This window comes from Balaenoptera acutorostrata, chromosome 1 (assembly GCF_949987535.1).
Source record: "Balaenoptera acutorostrata chromosome 1, mBalAcu1.1, whole genome shotgun sequence".
NCBI classification, from domain to species: domain Eukaryota; kingdom Metazoa; phylum Chordata; class Mammalia; order Artiodactyla; family Balaenopteridae; genus Balaenoptera; species Balaenoptera acutorostrata.
In genome coordinates this window covers 494,245-503,805 of record NC_080064.1, presented here as the reverse complement: position 1 = coordinate 503,805, position 9,561 = coordinate 494,245, and positions in this window count along the sequence as shown.

The following is a 9,561-nucleotide window of genomic DNA, read 5'->3' as shown; positions in this document are numbered from 1 at the left end:
TCAGAGCATCTCCTGTTTGGAGAGCAAACAGCCCACCGGGAGGGCACCCAGCCTGCCCGGCCTGGCAGGACCCACCTGCACAGGACAGGGTCGGGTGGAGAACACGATCCCAGCGTGAAAAACCAACAGGCTGGTTAACCTGCCCGACGGGCCTTAATCAATGGTGAGGCCGCACAGAGAACAAAGCACAGAAACCCAACCCCTGTGCGCGGAGCGGGCAAGGAGACGCTGGGGCGGGGGTGGCCCGGAGCTGGCCTGTCTGCACGCAGGGCACAGCCGGAGCTGCCCGTCTGAGGCCAGGCCGCCATTCCCCGCCTCAGCCCTTTGGGGCGCCCTCCCCACACCAGAGGTCAGAGCAGGCCTCTCAGGAGGCTGGTGGCTTCCACGGGCTGTTTTGCCGTCTCCTAAATTCACCAAACAGATTTTGCAAATAAGGTATTTGCAAGTGATCAACATGTCTGAAAATGCACAGTAGACTGCGTCCATATTTTATGGTGTTTTGCATTTTCATAAATGGAAAACTTATTTTGCCTGATTCAGCGTGCTGCCAATGGCTCTAACTCTGAAGCATTTCATCTGAGTTACTAGACAAAAGTAAAAGAAAACCAAACCGACCTATTTTTCTAGATGCTCAGCCTAAAAAGGCCTAAAATGCTGCCAGTGGATTAATTAAAACAGCCTATCCTTCTGCCCTAGAAGTTTCGTTCATCAGGAACAATGAACCCTATATTATGCCTCAGAGAGAGCTGGCCTTCTGTCACATCGAGGTTATCGTCTCCTGAACTTCAAAGCTGCTCAAGAAAGCCGGCGGCTGGGCTGAGAAAGCCGCTGTCGCGCCGCCTGGCTCGGCGCTGGGTGTGCTCGGCCGAGGCAGCGCGGCCGCCCTCCCAGGACAGGGTGCTCGCGTGGCTGCTCTTTCGAGTTCAGGTGGAGGATCTTCAGAACAGACTTTGGACCTGACCCCAGTAGCCGAGTCGTTGGCGGGGGCCGGCCTGCACCTCCTCCGAGGCGGTTCCGGCCTAGCTGGCGCCTCAGACGGGGGCAGGTGAGGAAGAGCACGAATCCGGGCCAGACCGGCTGCGGCCCGCGCTCCGGCCGTCACCAGCGTGGCCACTGGCGAAACCGAGCCCTGCCCGGGAGCAAACGCACGGACACCCACGGCCAGAGCGCCCGCGTCTCGGGCCTTCCCGGCGCCCGGCTCCGGGCGGAAAGACACCTCAGGACCGGCACTTCAGTGGCCGGCTCAGGAAAGGGCTTTCCAGAAGGTCCTGTGGCGGGCGGAAGGCGGGAACCCTCAGCTGGCAAGCCCAGGCTGCCCTCTGGCTGGGCGGGAAGACCCCCACCGGTCGGGGCGGGCCCTGCGGACGTGGCCTGCGCACCCTGACCGCCCTGGGCCGCGGGGTGGCTCCACGGCCCACACCCCCGGGGCCCACCTTCTCGCAGAGGAAGGGCCCCCCTTCCCCGAGCCCTGGCCCCGCCGGACGCTGCGGCCCAATGGGCCATTGCCACCGTCGCTCGCCCTCGTCCGCCCGGGGTGGGCGGCGCAGGGGCCCGTGGTGCTGGGGGAGGCTCGCGGCCCAGGGCGGCCCCCTCAGGCTCCTCCACCTCCACCTCCTCCTCCCGCACTGACCTGCCCCGACAGGTTCTGGGCCTGGAGGAGGAGGGTGGGAGGCCGCTCCCACCCCTGCCTGCGGCCCGAGCCCAGCCCCGTCCCTGCACCTGGGACCCACCGGGCCTGTGCGCGGACGCCAGGGAAGCCTTGGTGCTGGTCGCCCCGAGTACCTGTCAGCCCCTGGTCCGCGGCCTGGGCGCCCAGGTCTGGCTTCGGCCCGACCTGCCCACAACCAAGATGGGACGCCTGCTGCCTGGGGAGACCCGCGGCCCGCCGCCCTCTTCGGAGCCTCCGCACAAAGGAACCCGAGGCCCACGCGTGTGCGGTGGACGGCTCGCCGGGCCTTTGGGGAAAGTGCTGAGAGCGACTGGGAACAATGGAGGTGACGCGGGGCAGGGCAGGGAAGAGGCAGCGAGGCCCCGGCTCGCCTTACATGTAGGGCCTCCCCCCTCCCCACGCAGGTGCCTGCTCCGGGCCGACCAATCTCCACTCCTGGCGGCCGACAGGTGTGTCCCCCGGGCTCCCATAGGCCGGCAGGGAGGCAGCTAGTGACGCAGCGGCAGGGCGGGCGCCGGGCCTGCACACATTCCTGCCCCCGCCTCGCCCGACTCGCCCGCCCGCCGGGCCAGGTTGAACAAACACCAGGGCAGGGAGCGTCTGCAGGGGCTGCAGTGGAGCGTGTGAGCCGGTGGCGGGACGGCGGCAGCAGCTCCTGTCCAGGCGCTGGGCGTGGCCTCGCTGGACCAGGGAGGGAGTGGAAGGGGGTCACGCCCTGCACCCCTGCTTTCCGCCCGGTGGCCCCAGCGACGCCCCTGCCCCTTGGGGCTGCGGCCTCCCATGGACAAAGGGCAGAGGCTGGACCTGACCCCTCAGCTCCAGGCCCCCAGCTCCAGTCGTGATGGCAGTGGAGGGTCTGCTTTGCACGGATCTCTCAGAATCCTGCTCCTGCGTGCCCCCAGCCCCACCCCTGTGGGCAGGTGGCCCCAGAATCAGGCCGTGTGTCACACTGACCCACACGCTGGGGGAGCCAGGCTGCCGGGAAGGGGGCCCCGCTGCAGGGTTGGGGGCCTGCCTGGCGACCGAGGCCTCGGCAGCCCCTGGGACCCCCATTTTGGAACCCCTGGACTAGGGATGCAAGGTTTTGTGATGGGGTTTGGAAGGGCCTGGGGGCCCGTGGCCACAGGGTGGGAGGGACAGGGCCCCAGTCCAGCAGGACACATCCTGAGGATTTCATGCTTGTTCCCTGCTCCTGACAAAAGCGCCTGTAATGAAACGACTGTGATCCCAGTAATTAACCCGACCAGCGGAGAGATCCCAAAGGCCCAACTACTTTCCGTAACGAACCCGGCAGCTGTGCTGGAAACTCACAGCGACAAGGGCTGTCCCTGGGCTACCGGCACTTGGCCTCACTCCACCCTGGGAGCTGGGCTCTGTGGCCCAGAGGCTGTCCTCCAAGGATGGACGAGGCCAGATGGCTGAGTCACCGCTGCAGAAATCTCCAGGGGGTGCAGCCGCACAACTCCAGGGGGCGCCGTGCCCACCACACGGGGGACCCAGAGGAGGTACGGCCCCCAGGAGCCTCCGTGGGCCTGGATCACTGTGGTCACGGTGGGGGAACCAGAAATCCGCCACGGGCCCCTGGAGAGGGGCAGGGCATCTGGAAGCCAGTCCTGGGAGCATCGGTGACCTCTAACCCGCCAACCCTCCAGCCCCCAGCCCCTCCTCGGGATTGTTAGGACGCCCGCCCACCCCGATGCCCACTCAGGTGTCCGCGTTTGTGTAGGGGTGGGGCAGGACACAGGTCTCCGGTGGGGACCACATTCTGGGGAGACTGAGGCACTGCCATTGGCTGGGAGTGGGAGGAGGGGCTGCTGGCGCTGACCCCCTCCTCAGGCTCACACCCTGCCCTCCTCGCGCTGCCTGGGCCGGCGGGGGCGGGGGGACGCGTCCGAACCACGGGGCTTAGCCCAGAGATGTCAGGCTGGGGCTGATGCGCGCGGTGTCGCCAGACTTCAGAAGCTCCCAGGAGGACGAGGGGCGACCAGAGGGAGCCGTGGCCAGTGGCCGCTGAGCCCCGAGGGCCGGGACGCAGTGGGGACCAAAGGGGCCCTGCTCAGCTCTGCCAGGAAGGAGCATGAGCTGGTGTCAAGGAAGGGGGATGGACGTGGGAGGAGCCCCCGTCCCTGGAAGGGGGGCGACCGAGGGGCCGACTGACCGATCGCCTGGCCTGAGGCAGAAGTAAACCTCTGAGTTTCTGGCCGGCGTGGGCTGCCTGTGGCTCTGATCCTCTTGTCACCAGGTGGGGACACTTTCCCACCAGTTCAGACACTCACGCTGACTCAGAGACACCTGGGCACAGTCTGTGTCTGTCTCACTCAAAGCTAAAAGGCCACACGGTTTTCTGTGGGAGGTTTCTCGAGGCTGCTCTACCAGGCAGCCGCCCTGGGGCGAGGGAGACCCCCCCGCCATAGACAATTATTTCGGGAAACTTGAGGTCCCGGCGGGAGGCCACCCCAGCTGACCAGAGCTGTGCCGCTGAGGCCTGCTCTTAGCCCAGGGTCAGAAAGGTCAGGAAGCAGCTGAGCTTTGCCCATGTGCAGCGTGGCCCGGGAGCAAGTGCCCCAGGAGCGAGTGCCCCGGGAGCGAGTGCCCCCAGCAAGCGAAAGCCATTTTGACCGTCTCCTCTGGTGCATCACTTTGAAGAGGACGATTCTGGTCTGGCTGACTGCCCACCCCTGACCTTGCAGTGACCACTCAGCGCTCTCCTTGCCTGTTCTGCCTAAGCCTCGAGTAGAAGAAAAATGACCCAGGGCAAGACTGGGCCCTGTGCTGGCGGGATGACCGAGGGGGTCTTGGCAGGGTTTGCATGCGTCCCATCCCCCGGTTTCCAACAAATGATCAGTTGAGATCTTCCCTTTGCCCCTATAGTCGTTGCAGGCAGCCCCCGCCAGCCCAGGCTGGGTTCAAGGACGCTCTGGCGCCTCTGAGCTCTGAGGATGGCCACCTCGAGGCCCTGAGCTGGGGCCGTCACTCCCAGCGGAGCAGCTGCGGCTGCAGCAGGCCCTGGCTCCTGCCCTGTGCAGAGGCCCTGGTCCCTCTGAGGCAGCACCCTGACCCTGCAAGGATAGATGTGGTCAAGGGGGTCAGCGGGGCGGGGCCTCTGGCCTCCTCCAAGGGGAGAGGTGTGCTGGTCCTACTGGCCAGGGAGAGGCAGGCACCCAAGCCCTGAAGGGTCAGCATGGGGCTGTCCCCACAGCACACCAGACCCATGTCATCCCAGCCCGGCGGGCAGCAGCTGCACTGGGTGCCAGGATCACTGGAGAAACCAGTGGCCACCAGACAAATGTTCCAGCCTGGCCCACCTGCTGGGTGCAGATGTTGTCATGGCAGCAGGAGGGGGCGGGGCCAGCGAGACAGGCTCTCCAGGGACAGGGAGGCCCGAACTGGGAGGGGTGACAGAAGCCCCCCACACACACTTGGGGACGCAGTCAGGCTGGTGGTAGAGCTCGTGGTGAGCTAGCCCCCAGCCCCTCAGCCCTGCCTGGGGCTGAGTCCTCCCCGGGCGGGGCAGGCGAGACAAAGGGCCATTGTGCTGTGGCTCTCGGCTGCTTCCGGCATGGCGGCTACTTCCGGCATGGCGGCCACCTGGGCGCAGGCTCTCCACACCCCCAGGGCTCAGCCTCGGCCTGAAAGCCAGGCCTCGGTGCCAAGGGATGGCCTTCCTGCTGGGACAGTGCTGGGGCAGGGGGAGGGCCCTGGAGCGCCCCCTGCCCCCCCCCATCCCGCCCCAGCCTTGGACTTAGCTCTCAGCCAGCTCCGGGCTCCTAGGGGACACAAGCTCCGAGTCGCCTCACCGGTCCCTGCACTTCCAGTTAGGACAGGCCATGTCTCCTCTGCACAGGCCGTGGATTTTCTGCAGGCTCCTCAGGCCCACCTCCTTGCAAGCAGAGCAAACACCTGGGGCAGGTGTGGCTAGACATTGGGGCTGCCGGTTAGCCCCACGTGGGCCTGCTTGGGCGGCTGTCCCTGGGATCAGCACCCCCCATGGCGGGGGACAAGCTCTGTCGCTCACCCGTCCCTGGCCCTCCACCGAGTCAAGGGTGTTGCCCTGGACTGGGGAGGGGCCGTGGCTAATTTTGCCTTTGGCCACTGCAGTTGGCACTGCCCTAGATGACAGGCAGCTTCGTGTCAGGAAACTGGGAGAAAGGTCTAGTCACAGGTCCAGCAGGGCAGGACCCTGGTGTTTGGGGTTCGGACTTGGAGGTTCTGCCCAGGAAGAGGGCTCTCCCCATGGGGCACCCGCTCTGTCTCCTCGGGGACACCCCTGCCCACACTGAGGTGTCTGATGCAGCAGAGACCCCCTCCCACGTCGGCAGGAAGGCCGTGCAGGGGCCGCTGTGTTCCAGGGTGGGGCTGGGGCTGCAGCGCCTGCACCCCTGGACCTGCTCTCCGGTCGCTTCCTGCCCCTGATCTGTGGGGCCAGGTGTCTCCTTGCCCAGGCCGTTCCCTCCCACTGTGCTGACAGGTGAGCACAGCCTGGGCCTGGTGCAGGAGGCTGGGCCCTGCCATAATTAACTGCTGCACAGAGAGCGGACACTCTTTCACCGGCCTTTTGATCTCTCTTTCCACCCCTTCTGGCCTCAGCTCCTCCCACCTGGCCCAAGGGCACAGGACCTGTTGGCCGCCCCCAGCTCAGGGCGAAAGGGTTCAAGCCAGGAAGCTCGGCCCGCTCTCACTGCACGTCCCTCCTCGGCTGCGCCGAGCTGCCCTGGGGGCCTGGTGGTGCCCACGGGCGGGGTTAGGGGTAGCCCAGTTAGTCCCAGGTTAGCTGGGACTTCTCTCCGGCCCTCCTGGACGTGTCCTGGCCGCCTCGACCCCGCCTCCCCGCCCTGGGCCATGCTCTCAGACCCCAGCGCACAGGCAGGGCCTGGCGGCAACACCCGCAGGCCGTGCCAGTGCTGTGGCATGCTCCTGCGCCCGGATTCGGCCTTGACCTTGACCCCCTGCGCCTGAGACCTGGAAGCATCTGTGTTGTCTCAAGGCCTGTCTCCCTGAGGGACACACCTGGTCACAGTGTCCAGAAAACACTGGGCCAGAAGTCTGAAACCCTGCGTCCATTATTCTTAGACATGTTGAGGCCCCCAGAGGCCTCTAGGGGCCAAATCCAGTGGTCAGCCCTTTGGACCTCCTTGGCCAGCTTGTCAGCAGCTGGTCACTCTGCTCGTAGAGCCTCTGTCCGACTCAACCACCTGAGACCAAGGCACCCTGGGAGCCAGTGGGTGGGGTTCTGGTGCTGTGGGGATGGAGGGAGCAGGTATACCCTGTTGGGGTCTACAGCTAGGGAGGACCCAGAACTGTGGAGTTCAAAAGTATTTGAAATTAAAATATAAGGCAATAAAAAAGTCCCGCTGGTGGAAAAACCCCAGCCGGGTGAGCGAGGCCCTGTCGCCTGGAGATGTGAGAGCAGGTGCCCCGACGTGACGTGATGAGAAGGGCAGCGCCTCCGCGGGTCCTCCCCAAGCCCCTGACCCCAGTCTAAGCGTGAGAAAAACATCAGACAAACCCTAACAGAGGGGCCATCGACCAACACCTGGCCAGCACTCCTGCACACGGCCAAGGTCACAAAAACAAAGGGCATCTGAGGGCTGTCGCAGCCAGAGGAGCCCGAGGACACATGACGACTGAATGTCATGTGGGGTCCCGGGTGGGAAGAGGACACGAGGGGAAACTGAGGAAACCCGAGTGAGGTGGGGCTCGAGCTCGTGGAAACGTGCCTACGTGGGATCACTGTGACACTGACAGCGGGGAAAGCTGGCTGTAGGCCTATGGGAATTTGCAATGGCTCTGCACATCTGAAACTATTGGAAATAAAGCTGGCCAGGCAGGAGGGCAAGCCCTGGGAGCAGGCCCTGGAGGGGACAGATTTGGGGAGCCGGGAGGCCCTTCAGCCCGGGGCCCCAGGTGTCAGGCTGAGCGCACAGGTGTTGCCTGCAGATTCCGGTGGAGCAGACGGGCCAGGACCCACCCCAGGTGCCACAGGCCCCGTCCTCCAACACACCGTGAGCTATGAGGATCTGGACCAGGGCACCTGCACACCAAACCAAGGGCCCTTCCAAGGATGTGCAGGGACCTCAGGGCCGTGGGCACTTAGTAAGAGCTGCATGCCAATGCTCCTGGGCCTCAGGGGTTCACAGGCATCCATTTGAGGGGCTCTGTCCAGAAGCAGAGCTGCAGGGTGGGCTCTGGCAGGGCAATCTCGGCACAGAGGGAAATGACTCAGGCAAACTCCACGGGCGGTGCTGCCCCTGCAGCCGCCTGGGCCCTGCGTGCCTCCTCTCACCTCTGACCTCTGGGAGGTCCAGAGGGAACTCTGGAGACGAGTCCTGATGCGGGCAGCTGCCTACGGGCTCCCATGCACCCCTCGCCCAGAGGCTCCGAGCAAAGCCCGGCCCAGGGTCTGAGGGCCTGCGGGTTGCCCTTTTGTCCTGGGAGAGCTGACCACAGAGCTGGGGCCTTGTCTGGACCCCCTGGAGGGGCAGCAAGGGGCGTCCTACCCACCTCCCCCATAGCCCCACAGCTCAGGACCCCTAGGAGCCCCCAGGTCAGAGAGGCTGGGGCGGGGCCCTGGCGGGGTGGGGCCCGACCCCACGGCTAGGAAGACCAGCTGACCCCAGCCTCGTGACGTCCAACCCTTCCCAGCCTCCTCTCTGCTTGGCCCTTGTTTCTAACTGCCTGCTGGCTTGGCCGGCCAGGTGGGAGATCCGCCTCTACCAGAGGCCTCTCATTGTCCGGCAAGGCTGTGTCCAGCAGGCCCCGGGCACTGAGGGCCCCAAGCGGAGCCAGGCTGAGGGGCTGCTGGGCCCTCAGTGACGCCTCCTTCCGGCTCCTCTGGCCCTGACCGCGCAGGTGAGGCCAGTGCCCTTGGGCAGGTGGGGACGCTCTGCGCTCACAGGGGCCCTGGGGAGGGGTCAGGGCCCGAGAGCCGGCTCTCGCTGTGCTGTTGGTTGGTGGTGATGGCCGCGCAGGGCCCTGGGGGGACAGGCCATGGCTCGAGCCTGCCCTGCCAGCACTGAGCGGCTTCAGGCTGATGCCAGGAACCTGGCAGGCAGCCCCCTGCCCTCTCCTGGCCTGCGGGGCCCATGCTTGGCCCACCCTGGCCTGGGGTCCAGCCCTCATAGCGGGGGCGGGCCCAGTGACTCAGCAGACCCCAGGAAGAAACAGAGAGCCTGGGGGCAGTGGGGCCCTTGGCGCTGGGGCTGGAATGACCTGGGCACCTGCATTTGCTGCCCATGGGGTGTGGCCGGCCTGAGGTCACGCCCTTGCCTCAGGAGACCGGAAGCTCAGCCCCAGCTGCCCCACCCTCGGCCAAAGCCAGAGATTCCGAACGTCACTGTCTCCTAGAGAGCCCACTTCCATGGGCGTCAGCCCCAAGCCCAGCACTCACGAAAGGAGGGGTGGCCCTTTCCTCTCGGCCCCTCCCCAGAGGCTAGCACTGACAGCGGCCCCCATCTGCCGGGTGCAACAGGGGGCCTCGGACCCAGGGGTGGCCTGGCTGGGGAGCCCCAGGCCTCCGCCCATGCCCCTCTGCCGGCCCTGCAGGAACCCTCTGGAAAAGGGCCACAGCCCTCCCTCTCGGCAGATCCACCGAGGCCCCCGTTTCTCCACCGTTCAGCAGGGCCTGGAGCAGCAGGGCGTGGGGGGTGCCCCTGCAGCTCCAGCTCCATCGCCAGCCGTCCAGCACACGCTTGGCCTCCTTCGGGATCTCAGACCAGGCCCCAGGCCTCATCCTTGTTCCAGGTGGGGGAGTGCCAGATGCCCTCCTCACAGCCTGGGGGCCACTGCAGCCCCCAAACCAACGTCTTTACTCTTTCACGCGGAGCCCCAGGCTCCCTGGCCACCCGCAGCCTGACCCCAACACGGCAGCCTGGCCCCCCAGCCGCCAAGGCCCG